The sequence below is a fragment of the Schistocerca nitens genome, chromosome 8 (assembly GCF_023898315.1).
Source record: "Schistocerca nitens isolate TAMUIC-IGC-003100 chromosome 8, iqSchNite1.1, whole genome shotgun sequence".
NCBI lineage: Eukaryota > Metazoa > Arthropoda > Insecta > Orthoptera > Acrididae > Schistocerca > Schistocerca nitens.
Genome location: NC_064621.1, coordinates 337,735,168 through 337,756,040, shown reverse-complemented (window position 1 = coordinate 337,756,040; position 20,873 = coordinate 337,735,168).

Here is a 20,873-nt window from a genome sequence, read left to right as displayed (position 1 = left end):
TTTCGTAGTTTATTAGGCAGACAGAATTTAAATGAGGTAGCAGCAAACACGAAAGAATACATGGCAAAATGTTTATATTCGCATTATTCTTATGGTGAAGAGAATACTGCATGTGATTCACAATTCATAAAAGTTCCTATTAGCAACCATCTCATCTCACAGGTAGGAAAAAATTCAGAACGTAGAGTTGGCCGTATTGACAAACATCCCTAACAGTCTTGCCAGTCGGATTTTCGTAGTACATTGAAACGCTGCAACATTTGAAGATGAACAATAAGCAATTTGTATTTACTTCGATGGATAATGTATGAAAATGCAGTGGTCGAAACTCGGGGCAGAGGAAGAAAAAGCTCGTTTCCCACCCCTTTTTTTAAATTTACTGACGCAGAGGTTTTGGCGCCAGTATTTTTCTTTGTGCCTGCAAAGCATGCCTGTGTAGCGCTACATATATTCGACGGCAGAAGTTAGTTGTGGCGGCACCTACCAACATTTTTCAGAATTTCCGCTTACTTTGCACTCGATTCTAAGCCGCAGGTGGTTTTTTGGATTACAAAAACCGGAAAAAAAGTGCGGCTTAGATTCGAGTAAATACGGTAAACTATCCGTCGGGAGCGACAACAAATGAAAACAAAAGTAAAATATTGAATGAGGGGCCTAAAAATGGTTCAAATGGCTCTGAGCACTATGGGACTTAACTTCTGAGGTCATCAGTCCCCTAGAACTTAGAACTACTTAAACCTAACTAACCTAAGGACATCACACACATCCATGCCCGAGGCAGGATTCGAACCCGCGACCGTAGCGGTCGCGCGGTTCCAGACTGTAGCGCCTAGAACCGCTCGGCCACCCTGGCCGGCTGAGGGGCCTAGATCACCTCCGGATGGCATGGGCAAAACAAGACAACAAAAATAAAACTTTGGGAATAACCTAAATGGCATGTCCGATGAAGATGGCTGCTTTTAACTGGACGGAAACTAGGAGGAAATTCATGGTGCTGTAATGGAGAACATCCATCGAACTATGGACCAGGTGCAAAAAGTCAGATTCATCAACTCCTGCATTTTGTCTGAAGCGTATTTCAATGCGCAGGTATTTCCAATCCCCAAACTAGTAGCGAAAGCGATCATGTCCACTGTTACCAATTACTTATGGCGAGGAGACATATTCAGGGTTGGTGCGACTACCGTTATACTGTATTTCAGACATGGGGGCCTCGGTTTGGTGGATATTCGAAATAAAGCGTCTGCTCTGTTCCACAAACGGACTTTCCATATACTCAGCTCTTTGAGGCTGTGACACCCCATAGCCTGCAAGCACCGATTGATGTGTGAAGGATTAATGCCCGCCTGCAGTATGTGAGGAACTTTTTCCTCGAAGCAAGTTATCTTAGTGACGAAATCAGAAGCAACACATGTATTACAGCGCGCGACATCATACTTTAAAGGAAGTTAAATGAGGGCAGAAACAAAATTGAAAAGAAATTCTCTAAATGTGACTGGAAAGCTGTATGACGGAACATCCACTATGCCGGGCTATCTACAGACGCTATTTCCGCATGGTACAAAACAGTTAACAATGTCATCAGCACCAACGAGAGACTATATGGGATCGGTTTAAACCAGACAAACCTTTGTGGAAAACACAGTCTGGTGGAGACACTCATCCACAGGTTCACATGTGGCGGCAATGTGAATAACTGGAATTGGATCAGGCAACAAATCGTCTTTCTCACCAGATCCTCGACGGAATATATGACACCATCGCTCCTCCTGAGACCAGACATGACGTACTTTCCGAAATTAAAAACCAACGCCATTAGTTGGTTACTGGGAAAAATATGTTAGTTATGTCATCAACAAACTTGGGTCAGACAACGAGATAGAATTCCGCGTTTACATGAAGTGTGAATACGCAAAAATCAGCACGTATCGCAACCACAAGAAGCACTACGGCAACAATGCTAAAGATCATTGTTGAAAGAATGGGTGTCGGTTAAATATGTGGAACTACTACACCAACTTGAACGAGAACGAACAGAAGATCATTAAAAGTCACGTGTGTTCTTATTCGTATTTACTATTACCTTGCATCCGAAACTTCTATGTTACACGAATAGGGTTTTTTTTCAAAACATTTTGTTCAGAATTACTCGTGTTCGACTTTCAAAGTATTCGTGTGATTCAAGAAGAATTGTTAAGTTTTTATCAGTGTTTCTACTCAGGGAATAGGTTTATTTGTCTTTCTTACATCGGAGTATGGGAGTTTTGTGTTAAGATTTCTGCACACTCAGTGCTATTATCAGTGACCCAACAGGGGACATGAAAAAAAGGGTGGGAGGGGGCAGTGCCGTGAAGAGACCCCACTGCTAGAATCTCCCCCGGGACCAGCCGCACAGTCCATGACTGCAGCGCCCCAGACCGCTCGGCTAATCCCGCGCGGCGTTCTCATTTCGAATTCTAGAATATTTACTTCGTCTTCTTTGGTGAAGGAATTTCGGAAAACTGCATTTAGTAACTCCACTTTAGTAGCACTGTCATCAGTAACATTACCGTCGCTGTCGCGCAGTAAAGGTACTTACTGATCCTTTCCGCTGGTTTACTTAACATAGGACCAGAATCTCTTTAGATTTTCCGCCACATTTCTAGAGAGAGTTTCGTTGTGGAAACTACAGGGTGGCGCACGAAATGTGTTACCAATTGTTTCTTTCACAGTTTACGACGCACTTTAGATATCCCGCTGGCATCTCTACAGCAGTACCAGCAGAGCTTGGAAAAACAAATGAGTTACGAAATGACGTGTAATTCACGATACTGCCGCTAGGAGACTAGTAAGCAGCAATGGCTGACAATGGAAGACTGACGATACAGCAACGATCGGCAATTGTGTTAATTTTTCATGAAACGAAAAGCCTTGTTATGACTCAGAGGCGTTTTCGACAACAGTTTAAAACACGATGGGTCCCTTGCAAGAAGACCATCCACAGGTTGTACGATAAATTTGTACAGGAAGGAACAGTATTGGAAGCGAAGCGACCTCGGCCTAAGCCTGTTCGTTCGCCGGAGAATATTGAAGCGGTACGAGTTGCTGTACAGAGAAGTCCCGGGAAATCGTATACAAAGGCAGCAGTGCAGCTGGGAATATCCAGACGCTCCTTTCAACGCATTCTTAAAAGTGACCTCCATATGTACCCACACAAGATGACCTGTGCACAGAAGCTCACTGAAGAACCAAGCAGCAGAGTCTACTGTTTGCTCAGTGGGGGGGGAGGATAGGGAAGAAACTCTCAACAACGTTCTGTTTTCAGACGAGGCGCATTTTCATTTAGATGGTGTAGTTAACAAACCACATGTACAGTTTTGGGCCACTGGAAACTCACAACTGCTTCATGAACGACAACATAATGCTCCGAGGATTACAGCGTGGGCAGCAATTTCCAGTCACGGACTTATTGGACCCTGTTTCTTTGAAGAAACTGTGAACAGCGAGCGTTACTTGAGCATCCTTCGCAATAGCTTCATTCCACAACTTCTTGCTACTGCCTTGCCCTTCAACACGCAGTGGTTCATGCAGGATGGAGCAAGGCCACATACTGCAAACACTGCGTTGGAGTTTTTACACGAGCATTTCGACATGCGGATCATTTCACTCAGGTTTCCAGGTCGCTTCAATGATGGACAAAATTGGCCCGCCAATAGTCCAGACCTCAATCCATGTGACTTTTTTCTTTGGGGTACCTAAAGGAAAAAATTTTCCCGAAACGTCCACGTGATTTAACGGAGCTCATAAGACTTATTCTTCAAGCTTGCAATGAAATTACGGAAGACATGTGCCGTAGGGTAATCACTAACTTCAGTGTTCGTTCGAAGGAAGTTAGCAAACGAAATGGTGGACATATTGAGCATGTACTGAGTTAGAAAAAATCTCCATTGACGGCTCTTCATTGTACTATATGTTCCTTTCAGATTGTATTGACAATAAAGTTTATATTAAAAAACAAAATGGTAACACATTTCGTGCGCCACCCTGTATTAAATGCATCTCGCATTGAAATCCGCACCAAATTTAGAGCCTCAGTAAAACGTCGCCAATCTTGGAGATTTTGCGTTCGTCTAAATTATACGTGCCTTTTTCGGTGCCCCTGCAGCAACTTTCTGTCGTGTTTTGTGTACCATGGGGAATCAGTTCCGTCTCTTATTAATTTATTTGGTATGAATCTCTCGAGTGCTGTTGATACTATTTCTTTGAACTTAAGCCACATATGGTCTTCACTTACATAGTTTGGAAGGATTGGAAACTGTCTCTTAGAAAGACGTCAACCGAAATTTTAGCTGCTTTTATAAATAGATATATTTCGCGTTTAGTTTTGGTGAATTTCTTTATTACCGGAATTGAGCCTCGCTACGACTGTGTGTTCACTAATCCCTGTATCCGTCGTGATGCTCATGATTATTTGTGGCTAAGAGGTCAACTGTGTTTTCGTAACCACTTACAATTTGTGTGGTCTCGTGAACTAATTGTTCAAAATAATTTTTAAAAAAGCATTTAGAACAATTACGGAAGTTTTTTTTCTATCTACAATAGGGGCTGAAAATGTATTTTTGTCAACATACGGAAGGTAGATTGAAGTCACTGCCAACTGTAATTGTATGAGTAGTGTACCTATTTGTGATGAGACTCAAGTTTTCTTTGAACTGTTCGGCAACTGTTTCATCTGAGACCGGGGATAGGTAAAAGGAGCCAGTTATTAATTTATTCCGGTTGTCGAATATAACCTCTGCCCATACTAAGTCAAAGGAACTCCATGCTTCAATGTCGCTTGTGAGCTGGAACACTCATTACATTATTTTTCCTTAAGTTGTGCATCTTTCTTTCTGTTGTAGTGCAGTCCATTACAATTACGGCTTTTCCCTCCAAAACCTGGGATGCTTCCTCTGTGACCCTGTACATACCAGAGCCAAACAATGTGGAACAACAACGTGCGTTACAAGCTCAAAAATGGTTCAAATGGCTCTGAGCACTATGGGACTTAACAGCTGTGGTCATCAGTCCCCTAGAACTTAGAACTACTTAAACCTAACTAACCTAAGGACATCACACACATCCATGCCCGAGGCAGGATTCGAACCTGCGACCGTAGCAGTCGCGCTACGTTACAAGCATACATTCTGTATTACTACATTTCCTTATTTATAACATTTTAAAATTATACGTCGACTTTAGATGACATGTCAATCATAGATGTTCTTATCTCTATTTAGTGGACGTATTTTCAGTCATGTTTTGAGTATTGTCCCATTACACTTTATTAGCTAATGTTTTGCCGCAAGGGATATCGGATTTTAGAGAGTAAATTAATATGGAGTATGTCGTTCTTATTTTCAAACATTCACATACCCATTTCTTCTTTCCTTATTGTCTTTTGGGCTTGCAGTTGTAGTAATTAAGTAGACACAAATGCAGTGATCAAAAAGAAATTATTAGTGTACATTGGCATTCTTTTTACATCGTTCCTTTATTGTTGCTCCCATGGCGATGGACTCTTTCCATCGCAATCAGTAAGCGTGAAAGGAAGCTACCGTACAGACAGAGGGATCTATATTTATACTTGGCTGAACTAATTACATACTGACATAATCCTCGGTAATGCTTTCGTTTCCCAAAAGTTATAAATATTTCGATTTCGGAAAAGAAGCTCTGTATTTCGCCAAGATGTCGAAGGAGAAGGTCCCTTACGTACTGGTTGTATCGAGTAAGATGCGGTGATGTCGGTTTGAAAGCGGACAGAAGTACGAGGAAGGGCGTCCCTTACCTGAGGGATCGCTACTCAAGCTACCTGGCGAAGTGGCAAGTGTGGCAAATCTCTGGTCTTGGCGAATGTCCGTTGTGGCAAATGTCCGGCATTCGTTCCGTACATCTGCATCTACATGTATACTTTGCAAATCACCTTGAAGTGTCTGGAAGAGGTTCATCGAATCACCTTCACTATTCGAATCTCGTATTGCGCGCGGGAAGAACGAACACCTATATCTTTCCGTACGAGCTCTGATTTCCCTTATTTTATCGTGGTGATCGTTTCTCCCTATGTAGGTCAGTGTCAACAAAATATTTTCGCATTCGGAGGAGAAAGTTGGCGACTGGAATTTCTTGAGAAGATCCCGTCGCAGCGAAAAACGCCTTTCTTTTAGCGATTTCCAGCCCAAATCCTGTATCACTTCAGTGACAATCTCTCCCCTATTTCGCGATAATACAAAACGTCCTGCCCTTCTTTGAACTTTTTCAATGTACTCCGTCAATCCTATCTGGCAAGGATCCCACACCGCGCAGCAGTATTCTAAAATAGGACGGACAAGCGTAGTGTAGGCAGTCTCCTTAGTAGATCTGTTACGTTTAAGTGTCCTGCCAAGAAAACACAGCCTTTGGTTAGCCTTCTCCACAATATTTTCTGTGTGTTCCTTCCATTTTAAGTTATTCGTAATTGTAATTCCTAGGTATTTAGTGGAATTTACGGCCTTTAGATTGGGCTTATTTATCATGTAATCGAAGTTTAACGGATTCCTTTTAGTACTAATGTGGATGACCTCACACTTTTCGTTATTTAGGGTCAATTGCCAATTTTCGCACCATACAGATATCTTTTCTAAATCGTTTTGCAATTTGTTTTGGTCTTCTGATGACTTTATTAGTCGATAAACGACAGCGTCATCTGTAAACAGCCTAAGTCGACTGCTCAGATTGTCTCCCAAATCGTTTATATAGATAAGGAACAGCAAAGGGCCTATAACGCCAGAAATAATTTCTGTTTTACTTAATGACATTCCGTCAGTTACTACGAACTGTGACCTCTCTGACAGAAAATCTCGGACCCTGTGAAATAACCGAGACGATATTCCATAAGCACGCACTACAAGCCGCTTGTGTGGTACAAGCCTTCCGGAAATCCAGAAATACGGAATCAATCTGAATTCCCTTGCTTCATGTCGACGTTAATGATATGGGCCTGTAATTTAGTGCATTATTCCTACTACCTTTCTTGAATATTGGTGTGACCTGTGCAACTTTCCAGTCTTTGGGTACGGATCTTTCGTCGAGCGAACGGTTGTATATGATTGTTAAGTATGGAGATATTGCATCAGCATACTCTGATAGAACCTAATTGGTATATAGTCTGGACTAGAATACTTGGTTTCGTTAAGTGACCTCAGTTGCTTCATTACTCCGAGGATATTTACTTTTACGTTACTCACGTTGGCAGCTGTTCTTGATTCGAATTCTGGAATATTAACTTCGTCTTCTTTTGTGAGGTTTAGTAACTCTGCTTTGGCAGATGCGGATCGAGAATCTCAACGATTTCCGTCTGGTATCGACATCGATAATAGCCAGATATCGGTCCCGGGAATTCCGAGACTGCCGTGTGATACCATTACAAATTAACAGTTTTCGTTTTTTTTTTTTCTTTACTTGTACTGTAAAATCGCGCTTCTCGCTAAATTTCATAATTCTAGGTTAACGGGAAGTACCAAATAGGTTTTTATGAGTGCGTTTAGGAGTATCAAAATACGCAACATATATGACAGTATCTTCTGGCTGTGTTGACTTAGAAGCTTAAATTTTTTACACCTCCAAGGGACCACGGGTCTCAGTTTGTGACATGAATGTTAACTTTATACATCCACACATTCCGAGAAGAAGGGCGTTAACAGATGGGCTGACAGACAGTCGGATATAAAATGCCAAAAAAACCAACTTTTTTCGTGTAAAGTAATCACAAATTAATAATTTTCGGATCTGAAACGTTGCTTAGTGCCAAATTTTATTATTCCAGCTCTGTGGAAAGTACACTACTGATTTTGACGAGCAAAATGTGACACATATAGCAATATCTTTTGATTGCATGTACTTACAAGGGAAACTCGCCATCGCACAACCCTCAAATGTAGTGGTAAGATGGCACAGTGGATGGCCCGCCAAAACTGAACACATATCAAGCTTGAAAACAAGAAGATGATGTACAAAACTGTGAAAAAAGGAACAAAATAGAAATAGTGAACGGTCCAAGCTCAAGATGTGCAACATCGAGCGAATGGCAAGAACTACGGCGTCGTGATTGTGTGGTCACGGTGTTGGACCGCAGAGCGAAAGTTCCGTGTTCAAAACTTCTTCGTGCCCCATTTTTTCTACAAAATTATGAGGTGTCTGACCGGTCATTGGCCGCATAGAACTCTCACAGAAATGAAAACAACAAATTAATTCGAGAGTCAGAACACCCTAAACGGAATGCAAGAGCCATAACATTACGTACGTCTGGAGGTTTTTCCTTTAGTTGTACAGTGAAACCTTAGTTCTTGTATAACGTCATGATTCTAGGTCAACGGGGAGTGCCGACCGCGGTGGTCCAGCGGTTCTAGGCGCTCAGTCCGGAACCGCGAGACTGCTACGGTCGCAGGTTCGAATCCTGCCTCGGGCATGGATGTGTGTGATGTCCTTAGGTTAGTTAGGTTTAAGTAGTTCTAAGTTCTAGGGGACTGATGACCACAGATGTTAAGTCCCATAGTGCTCAGAGCCATTTGAACCATTTTGAACCAACGGGGAGTACCCTACGGGTTTTGATGAGTCAGTTTGTGAGTATCAAAATACACTACTCGCCATTAAAATTGCTACACCACGAAGATGACATGCTACAGAGGCGATATTTAACCGACAGAAGAAGATGCTGTGATATGCAAGTGATTGGCTTTTCAGAGCATTCACACAAGGTTGGCGCCGGTGGCGACACCTACAACGTGCTGACATGAGGAAAGTTTCCAACCGATTTCTCATACACAAACAGCAGTTGACCGGCGTTGCCTGGTGAAACGTTGTTGTGATGCCTCGTGCCAGGAGGAGAAATGCGTACCATCACGTTTCCGACTTTGATAAAGATCGGATTGTAGCCTATCGCAATTGCGGTTTATCGTATCGCGACATTGCTGCTCGCGTTGGTCGAGATCTAATGACTGTTAGCAGAATATGGAATCGGTGGGTTCAGGAGGGTAATACGGAACGCCGTGCTGGATCCCAATGGACTCGTATCATTAGCAGTCGAGATGACAGGCATCATATCCGCATGGCTGTAACGGATCTTGCATCCACGTCTCGATCCCTGAGTCAACAGATGGGGACGTTCGCAAGACAACAACCATCTGCACGAACAGTTCGGCGACGTTTGCAGCAGCATGAACTATCAGCTCGGAGACTATGGCTGCGGTTACCCTTGACGCTGCATCACAGACAGGAGCGCCTGCGATGGTGTACTCAACGACGAACCTGGGTGCACGAATGGCAAAACGTCACTTTTTCAGATAAATCCAGGTTCTGTTTACAGTATCATGATGGTCGCATCCGTGTTTGACGACATCGCGGTGAACGCACATTGGAAGCGTGTATTCGTCTTCATCATACTGGCGTGTCACCCGGCGTGACTGTATGGGGTGCCATTGGTTACACGTCTCGGTCACCTCTTGTTCGCATTGACGGCACTTTGAACAGTGGACGTTACATTTCAGATGTGTTACGACCCGTGGCTCTACCCTTCATTCGACCCTTGCTAAACCCTACATTTCAGCAGGATAATGCACGACCGCATGTTGCAGGTCCTGTACGAGCCTTTCTGGATACAGAAAATGTTCGACTGCTGCCCTGGCCAGCACATTCTCCAGATCTCTCACTAACTGAAAACGTCCGGTCAATTGTGACCGAGCAACTGGCTCGGCACAATACGCCAGTCACTACTCTTGATGAACTGTGGTATCGTGTTGAAGCTGCATGGGCAGCTGTACCTGTACACGCCATCCAAGCTCTGTTTGACTCAATGCCCAGGCGTAACAAGGCCGTTATTACGGCCAGAGGTGTTTGTTCTGGGTACTGATTTCTCAGGATCTATGCACCCAAATTGCGTGAAAATGTAATCACACGTCAGTTCTAGTATAATATTTTTGTCCAACGAATACCCGTTTATCATCAGCATTTCTTCTTGGTGTATCAATTTTAATGGTCAGTAGTGTATGTGATATAAATGGTCATATCTTGCGACTGCATTGACCTAGAACTTAAATTTTTTTAGCAGCAAGATACCGCAGTCCTTAGTATGTTACACGAATTTGAACTTGAACGTCTACCGGTTACTCAGGAAAACGGTTCTTAACAGACCGACAGACAGGCAGTCGGACGGACGGACAAAAAATTGATCACGCAAGGGTTCCGTTCGTAAAGTTTAGTATAGACTAGCAGCTGAAAACGTCTCTCGCAGCGGTACGACCCCTAGTGCTGACGTCATGCACGGTGTGTCGTGGCCTTGTTCCTAGGTTGCACTATGGCTGGCAGTTATCGCTCAAACAACCCGTTGCCGGTTATATCGATTTCTTCAATACTTATTTCTGAATACTGTATTCAAACATTATGAATCACCTCGAAGGGAACGATCTATTGATACGTAATCAGCATGGTTATAGAAAACATCGTTCTTGTGCAACGCTCCTAGCTCTTTATTCGCACGAAGTTATGGCCGCTATCGACAGGGGATCTCAAGTTGATTCCGTATTTCTAGATTTCCGGAAAGCTTTTGACACTGTTCCTCACAAGCGACTTCTAATCAAGCTGCGGGCCTACGGGGTATCGTCTCAGTTGTGCGACTGGATTCGTGATTTCCTGTCAGGAAGGTCGCAGTTCGTAGTAATAGACGGCAAATCATCGAGTAAAACTGAAGTGATATCAGGTGTTCCCCAGGGAAGCGTCCTGGGTCCTCTGCTGTTCCTGATCTATATAAATGACCTGGGTGACAATCTGAGCAGTTCTCTTAGGTTGTTCGTAGATGATGCTGTAATTTACCGTCTAGTAAGGTCATCCGAAGACCAGTATCAGTTGCAAAGCGATTTAGAAAAGATTGCTGTATGGTGTGGCAGGTGTCAGTTGATGCTAAATAACGAAAAGTGTAAGGTGATCCACTTGAGTTCCAAAAGAAATCCGTTGGAATTCGATTACTCGATAAATAGTACAATTCTCAAGGCTGTCCATTCAGCTAAGTACCAGGGAGTAAAAATTACGAACAACTTCAGTTCAAATGGCTCTGAGCACTATGGGATTCAACTGCTGTGGTCATAAGTCCCCTAGAACTTAGAACTACTTAAACCTAACTAACCTAAGGACAGCACACAACACCCAGCCATCACGAGGCAGAGAAAATCCCTGACCCCGCCGGGAATCGAACCCGGGAACCCGGGCGTGGGAAGCGAGAACGCTACCGCACGACCACGAGATGCGGGCCAACTTCAGTTGGAAAGACCACATAGATAATATTGTGGCGAGCCAAAGGTTGCGTTTCATTGGCAGGACACTTAGAAGATGCAACAAGTCCACTAAAGAGACAGCTTACACTACACTCGTTCGTCGTCTGTTAGAATATTGCTGCGCGGTGTGGGATCCTTACCAGGTGGGATTGACGGAGGACATCGAAAGGGTGCAAAAAAAGGGCAGCTCGTTTTGTACTATCACGTAATAGGGGAGAGAGTGTGGCAGATATGATACGCGAGTTGGAATGGAAGTCATTAAAGCAAAGACGGTTTTCGTCGCGGCGAGATCTATTTACGAAATTTCAGTCACCAACTTTCTCTTCCGAATGCGAAAATATTTTGTTGAGCCCAACCTGCATAGGTAGGAATGATCATCAAAATAAAATAAGAGAAATCAGAGCTCGAACAGAAAGGTTAAGGTGTTCGTTTTTCCCGCGCGCTGTTCGCGAATGGAATGGTAGAGAGATAGTATGATTGTGGTTCGATGAACCCTCTGCCAAGCACTTGAATGTGAATTGCAGAGTATTCATGTAGATGTAGATGTAGATGAAAGCCAATTTAACCTGCCTATTTTCGTTTTTTTATTCCTGTTATTTCCTTAATGAACTTAGTTATCGAACAAAGTGTGAAAAATTTTTACTCCCTGTTTCATGATGCATAGAATCAAAATATGAAATTAAATACACAAATTAAAAAAAAGAGAATTAGTCCGTTCACCGTTCGCTGCTTCTCTCGAAATGTGGAAAGTAGTTGAATGCTGCAAACAGTCGCCCGCATCTCGTGGTCGTGCGGTAGCGTTCTCGCTTCCCACGCCCGGGTTCCCGGGTTCGATTCCCGGCGGGGTCAGGGATTTTCTCTGCCTCGTGATGGCTGGGTGTTGTGTGCTGTCCTTAGGTTAGTTAGGTTTAAGTAGTTCGAAGTTCTAGGGGACTGATGACCATAGATGTTAAGTCCCATAGTGCTCAGAGCCATTTGAACCATTTTTTTTTTTTTTTTGCTACAAACAGTCACGAGTACTTTCCTACTGATTAAAATTTTTCTGAAACTCTGCTAAAAATAGTGTTGTAACCGAGGGTCGCACCACTATTTGGGCTTATGAATAGTCACTGCTGGAGAGTGAAAAATGAGGGTGAAAAACTCTATTTTTCGTGTTAATTTATCCGTTTTCAAGCGCTGCAAGCAGATGAAGGCATATTATATAGAACAAGTAGCAGATCAGCTACTTCCTATTTGTATTGTAAACTGTGGATAAATAGTAAGGTTTCAAGTTTTCTCCATATATGATGATGCAATACTACTGTGGCCGCTCCCGTTTTTAAGCCTTTAAAGCAAATGGAGCATTGTACTGCCTCATACCGCACTTTGTACAATACTTCCGCACTAGGGATGGTGCCATTCTGTAATACACTGGACTTCCAATGACGACAGTGTGAGATTACCATGTTGTTGTTGTTGTGGTCTTCAGTCCGGAGACTGGTTTGATGCAGCTCTCCATGCTACTCTATCCTGTGCAAGCTTCTTCATCTCCCAGTACTTAGTGCAACCTACTTCCTTCTGAATTTGCTTAGTGTATTCATCTCTTGGTCTCCCTCTACGATTTCTAACCGCCACGCTGTCCTCCAATACTAAATTTGCGATCCCTTGATGCCTCAGAACATGTCCTACCAACCGGTCTCTTCTTCTTGTCAAGTTGTGCCACAAACTCCTCTTCTCCCCAATTCTTTTCAATACCTCCTCATTAGTTATGTGATCTACCCATCTAATCTTCAGGATTCTTCTGTAGCACCACATTTCGAAAGCTTCTATTCTCTTCTTGTCCAAACTATTTATCGTCCATGTTTCACTTCCAGACGTGGCTACACTCCATACAAATGCTTTCAGAAACGACTTCCTCACACTTAAATCTATACTCGATGTTAACAAATTTCTTTCTCTTCTTCAGAAACGCTTTCTTTGCCATTGCCAGTCTACATTTTATATCCTCTCTACTTCGACCATCATCACTTATTTTTCTCCCCAAATATCAAAATTCCTTTACTACTTTAAGTGTCTCAATTCCTAATCTAATTCCCTCAGCATCATCTGACTTAATTCGGCTACATTCCATTATTCTCGTTTTGCTTTTGTTGATATTCATCTTATATCCTCCTTTCAAGACACTGTCCATTCCGTTCAACTGCTCTTCCAAGTCCTTTGCTGTCTCTGACAGAATTACAATGTCATCGGTGAACCGCAAAGTTTTTATTTCTTCTCCATGGATTTTAATACCTACTCCGAGTTTTTCTTTTGTTTCCTTTACTGCTTCCTTAATATACAGATTGAATAATATCGGGGAGAGGCTACAACCCTGTCTCACTCCCTTCCCAACCACTGCTTCCCTTTCATGCCCCTCGACTCTTATAACTACCATCTGGTTTCTGTACAAATTGTAAATAGCCTTTCGCTCCCTGTATTTTACCCCTTCCACCTTTAGAATTTGAAAGAGAGTATTCCAGTCAACATTGTCAAAAGCTTTCTCTAAGTCTACAAATGCTAGAAACGTAGGCTTGCCTTTCTTTAATCTTTCTTCTAAGATAAGATGTGGGGTCATTATTGCCTCGCGTGTTCCAACATTTCTACGGAATCCAAACTCATCTTCCCCGAGGTCGGTTTCTACCAGTTTTTCCATTCGTATGTAATGAATTCGCGTTAATATTTTGCAGCTGTGACTTATTCAACTGATAGTTCGGTAATTTTCACATCTGTCGACACCAGCTTTCTTTGGGATTGGATTTATTATATTCTTCTTGAGGTCTGAGGTTATTTCGCCTGTCTCATACATCTTGCTCACCAGGTGGTAGAGTTTTGTCAGGACTGGCTCGCCCAAGGCTGTCAGTAGTTCTAATGGAATGTTGCCAACTCCCGGGGCCTTGTGCCGGCCGAAGTGGCCGTGCGGTTAAAGGCGCTGCAGTCTGGAACCGCAAGATCGCTCCGGTCGCAGGTTCGAATCCTGCCTCGGGCATGGATGTTTGTGATGTCCTTAGGTTAGTTAGGTTTAACTAGTTCTAAGTTCTAGGGGACTAATGACCTCAGCAGTTGAGTCCCGTAGTGCTCAGAGCCATTTGAGCCCGGGGCCTTGTTTCGACTCAGGTCATTCAGTGCTCTGTCAAACTCCTCCCGCAGTGTCTTATCTCCCATTTCATCTTCATCTACATCCTCTTCCATTTCCATAATGTTGTCCTCAAGTACATCGCCCTTGTATAGACCCTCCATATACTGCTTCCACCTTTCCGCTTTCCCTTCTTTTCTTAGAACTGGGTTTCCATCTGAGCTCTTGATATTCATACAAGTGGCCCTCTTTTCTCCAAAGGTCTCTTTAATTTTCCTGTAGGCAGTATCTATGTTACCCCTCGTGAGATAAACCTTCAAAATGGTTCAAATGGCTCTGAGCACTATGGGACTTAACATCTGTGTTCATCAGTCCCCTAGAACTTAGAACTACTTAAACCTAACTAACCTAAGGACATCACACACATCCATGCACGAGGCAGGATTCGAACCTGCGACCGTAGCGGTCACGCGGTTCCAGACTGAAGCGCCTAGAACCGCACGGCCACACCGGCCGGCTGATAAACCTTTACATCCTTACATTTGTCCTCTAGCCATCCCTGCTAAGCCATTTTGCACTTCCTGTCGGTCTCATTTTTGAGACGTTTGTATTCCTTTTTGGCTGTTTCATTTACTGCATTTTTATATTTTCTCCTTTCATCAATTAAATTCAATATTTCTTCTGTTTCCCAAGGATTTCTACCAGCCCTCGACTTTTTACCTACTTGATCCTCTGCTGCCTTCACTACTTCATTCCTCGGAGCTACCCATTCTTCTTCTGCTGTATTTCTTTCCCCCTTCCTGTCAATTGGTCCCTTATGCTCTCCCTGAAACTCTGTACACCCTCTGGTTTTGTCGGTATATCCAGGTCCCATCTCTTTAAACTCCCACCTTTTTGCAGTTTCTTCAGTTTTAATCTACAGTTCATAACCAATAGATTGTGATCAGAATCCACATCTGCCCCTGGAAATGTCTTACAATTTAAAACCTGGTTCCTAAATCTCTGTCTTACCATTATGTAATCTATCTGACATCTTCTAGTATCTCCAAGATTCTTCCATGTATACAACGTTCTTTTATGATTCTTGAACCAAGTGTTAGCTATGATTAAGTTATGCTCTGTGCAAAATTCTACCAGACGGCTTCCTCTTTCATTTCTTACCCCAAATCCATATTCACCTAATACGTTTCCTTCTCTCCCTTTTCCTACTACCGAATTCCAGTCACCCATGACTATTAAATTTTCGTCTCCCTTCACTACCTGAATAATTTCTTTTATCTCATCATGCATTTCATCAATTTCTTCGTCATCTGCAGAGCTAGTTGACATATAAACTTGTACTACTGTAGTAGGCGTGGGCTTCGTGTCTATCTTGGCCACAGTAATGGGTTCACTATGCTGTTTATAGTAGCTTACCCGCACTCCTATTTTTTTATTCATTATTAAACCTACTCCTGCATTACCCCTATTTGAGTTTGTATTTATAACCCTGTATTCACCTGACCAAAAGTCTTGTTCATCCTGCCACCGAACTTCACCAATTCCCACTATATCTAACTTTAACCTATCCATTTCCCTTTTTAAATTTTCTAACCTACTTGCCCGATTAAGGGATTTGACATTCATGCTCCGATCCGTAGAACGCCAGTTTTCTTTCTCCTGATAACGACGTCCTCTTGAGTAGTCCCCGCCCGGAGATCCGAATGGGGGACTACTTTACCTCCGGAATATTTTACCCAAGAGGACGCCATCATCACTTAACTATACAGTAAACCTGCATGCCCTCGGGAAAAATTACGGCCGTAGTTTCCCCTTGCTTTCAGCCGTTCGCAGTACCAGCACAGCAAGGCCGTTTTGGTTAGTGTTACAAGGCCAGATCAGTCAATCATCCAGACTGTTGCCCCTGCAACTACTAAAAAGGCTGCTGCCCCTCTTCAGGAACCACACGTTTGTCTGGTCTCTCAACAGATACCCCTCCGTTGTGGTTGCACCTACGGTACGGCCATCTGTATTGCTGAGGCACGCAAGCCTCCCCTCATCAGTAGCCTAGAACGTAGAACTACTTAAACCTAACTAACCTAAGGACATCACACACATCCATGCACGAGGCAGGATTCGAACCTTCGACCGTAGCGGTCGCTCGTCTCCAAACTGTAGCGCCTAGAACCGCACGGCCACTCCGGCCGGCTAACGGCAAGGTCCATAGTTCATGGGGGAGGGAAATTACCATATAGGCCGTATGGGTCAAGTCTTGCACACTGCGTATACACACGTACCATGCAACAGGTACATTATTGTCTCATCAGTGCTGTTCCATTTCCTATGCCATGTGTTTATTGCTTGTTTTAAGCCAAAAATTTTAGCCCTTCTGCTATAGCTAACTGATATTTCGGTGTTTTACTCGGTCTTAATAAAAATAAAAATAGCGTGTGTTATAAAAACAAATACCGAAAAATAGCTGTTACTCAGAATTGAAATATCGGTATCGGTTTTAACAAGTCTGTTTTTTCCTTGCTTAGGTGGCATTGGGAACCCCCTCAGCTTGCCCAGACTTCCCAAAGCAACAGCGAGATCTCGCAGCTCTGTCGATGTCTGTCTCATTGAATCAGTGGCTCAAGGTCAACGTGAAGAAACTCTGCACTGGGCAGCGACTGGCGGGTGGAACTAACGACGGTGCAGAGTGTGAGTTCAGAGTGTGTTGTGTTGTGGCCTGGTGTGGGAGGGCCAGAACCCCTGCGGATGCTGGGTGCTGGGTTGGGTCCGCTCACCCGACACCGCTCTCGGCGCCAGCTGGGTTGCTGCGCTCGCTGCCCGCTGCAGCACCAGATGACGTCACCGCGAGGCGACCTTTTAAAACCCGATCTCGCTCGCGTAAGGCGAACCGCTTCCGGCGTCTTCCCCGCCGCTCGCTGCTCCTTTGTTTCTGCAGCCTGCTGGCCACCTTGCAACAGATCGATGCACCGGCGCTGCAGCCGGCACCCTGGGGCGGTCCCACGAGACGGCGAATCTGCAGCGTGGGTGCCCGGGGGAGGCGGTTAAGCGTCATCTTACACGTTCTCTCTCACTGTCCTCCAGAAGGTCCAAGTATTAAAGCACGACCGATCAGGTTCTAACAGTCTGTATTCTAAGTTCCTGCAAATCACAATAAACAACTCACATCCTGTCCACAAAGTTAGTAGGTTTGCTTCATGGTCCCTGGATCATTTGCACTATAAATCGTCATGATGTGGTACGAGTCGTTTATCATTCACATTACAAATTAATTTGTAAATATGGCTACACTCTGAACATTTAAAAGTTTCTTCAATTATTATCATTAAATACGCAGATGCGAGTTAGTAATACATAGTCACCAACTTTCACACATTACAATAATAGAAATTCTTCTATGGAACAGAAGGAGTCGTCGAGGAGAAAGTTTTCCAGTTTGTTTATAAATTTTCTTTGCGCTCTGTCAGACATTTTATGTCTCTGGGTAAGTTTTGCAGCGCTGTGCACCCCTTTTGTGCTAAAAGCAACTTTAATGTGCAGTAATGAATGTCACAATTTCTTATGGCATTGTCATTACGTACTTCATTGTTTCTTTTTAAATGTAGTGGATTATTTACAACAAACTTCATGAGCGCATAAATATACTGAGTAGCAGTAATTAGAAAACCCAGTTCCTTAAATAGGTGCCTACAATATGACCGTAGGTGAGCACCACATATTCTTGCAGTACGTTTTTGAGCAATGAAAAATTTCTTTCTTAAAGACGAGTCAACCCAGAACATTATTCCATATGACATTACTGAATGAAAATATGAAAAATACGCCAACTTATTGATTTCTCTCGCCAAAATTTGCAATGATTCTGAGTGCAAATGTGGCTGAACTAAGTTGTTTTGCGAGTTCCAAGATCTGCTTTTTCCAGTTTAAATTTTCATCATTCTTTCACCTACGAATTTTGAAATAAGCTATTAGAGACAGATCATCGTACCAGCATTTCACATCAAAAGTTGTGATTGCTTCATTGAAGATTAGTGATGTCATTGACTGCTGTTGTGTACACCCGATGCTTCACATAGTAACCTCCCCACTTACTAATATGTTTTAATGCGATAAGATGACCGTGGTAGCGTACGCCTAATGGATTTGATTTTGGACAAAACTATCTTCTCCGAAGAAAATTTGACCGGTTAGTGGTGAGAAGTGTACAACAAGTTGCTATAATGGGCAACCGTTCTACTCCTGCACTTTCTACTTATTTGGATTTTAGTTCAACACTTAGAAAAAAAAACAGTCCCATTACTGACATAAAATACGAAACGGAGTACCAGATAGCTCAAAGAGTCCACAACATGTCTAATTGAAGTAATACAAAAATTAATCATTACCGTCGCCAACCCACTTGGGCCCTGTCTGTCCACTATCTGATCAACAATGCGGACAGCAATGAATAAGTAACCGTTTGGCTGTACGTGTGTCAACAGATGGCTGACACACGTTTCTGGTGACAAAATACGTTGCAGAACAATAATGAATAAAGAAAGCAGTTGCCTGATATTGTGAAAATTGAGCTGCGTTAATTTGGAAAAAAAATATTTAAACTCGTTACAGCGTAAGTGAATGACTGAAGGTAGGTATTTCATTACGACAGCAATTTTCGTAACCTCAGACTAACGTGTACTTACGTGCATTAGATTTATATACATGGCACACCACTTAGGTTGCACAGATTGTGCTTACTATGAAAATTTACTGTATCAAATAAGTAACTGTTGGCTTTCAACGGGCTGACAACGCCGAAATACGAACCAAGCCAGTACACGATAGCGTTACTACAATGGACACGTGTATGAAATATGTGAACTTAATTTTAAGTTACGTTACTACGTCTTAACATGATTAGAAAGGATGACATTGTCTCTCAATGTTACTGAACAATACTGCTAGCTTATCCATGATTCATTATTAATTATTTTCAATTATCTTTCTAACAAACAAACAAAACTGGCAATGACAGCCTTCCATTGCGTTTCTTTTAGCTATTTAAACAACGACACTCTGGTATTCAATAACTGGAAAGCAATGGGACCCCGAGTAGCTGACAATCACTGAGGATAATAACAAGATTAGGTACCTACAGTTTTTATGTGCAACATTTATTACTAGAATAAAATTCACTGAGAGTGTCACGGGGTAATGTCTCACAAAGTTTTGTAACGTGAACGAAAATAAGACAACTTTACAGTTCGTTGCAGGTGTTAAGCCGTCGTCTTTGTTGTCGCCTACAATGCTCCCACGACCCATTGCGAGCACGGGCACCTTGATTCGCAATGATCAGTATGGGCAGGATGTTGATGTTATTGGAGCCCCTTATATCTGACCACGCTTGTCATGTTCTTGCTGCCTCACTAGTAACAACCTCGTCTCACGTAGGCTCGGCAGTACACGCCATTTGCGTGTGTTCATTCTTACGTCTCACAACCAACCTGCGAGCACACTCACGTCCAGAGACAGCGCTCCTACGCAAGTCTTTACTCTCTGGCGATCCTAACTTTGTGTAACGGCAGTAAAAAACTAAACTAAATTCTGTCCGAACAGGCCATGAAGGCCCAACGGTACCGACCGGCCGCCGTGTCATCCTCAGCCCATAGGCGTCACTGGATGCGGATATGGAGGGGCATGTGGTCAGCACACCGCTCTCCCCGCCGTATGCCAGTTTCCGAGACCGGAGCCGCTACTTCTCAACCAAATAGCTCCTCAGTTTGCCTCACAAGGGCTGAGTGCACCCCGCTGGCCAACAGTGCTGGACTGACCGGGTGGTCACCCATCCAAGTGCTAGCGCAGCCCGGCAGCGCTTAACTTCGATGATCTGACGGGAACCGGAGTTACCACTGCGGCAAAGCCGTTGGCTTAACGGCAGTAATCCAGATTAAATACGTTATAATACATCAAAATAATTTGTACAGGTTACATCAGATATGGAATTTTTAATTAACACATAGTATCCGAAGATTTATAGAACAAATCAAGTACATCATATTTACAATAAAAATAATGGGCAAATATTTTAGATAGCACACCTGTATTACAGTGTCACAATGTAACCCCGAAAAGGAAATTTGGAAATTGGTGGTAAGGTCCTACGGGACCAAACTGCTACTACTTAATCTAACTTAAACTGACTTACGCTAAGGACCACACACACACACCCATGCCCGACGGAGGACTCGAACCTCCGACGGGGGAATCCGCGCGGACCGTGACAAGGCGCCCAAGACCGCTCGGCTACCCCGCGCGGCCCCCGAAAAGGAGTCTAAGGCGTGACATCGAATGAGCGTGGAAGCCACACGATGGCATTATCACGACCCATCCACCTCCCAGGAAATGTCGTTCAGTATATCCAGCATATTCAAACTCCAATGTAGGTGTGCACCGTCGTGCTCGAAGATGCTGAACATCCAGTAGCTCTTCGA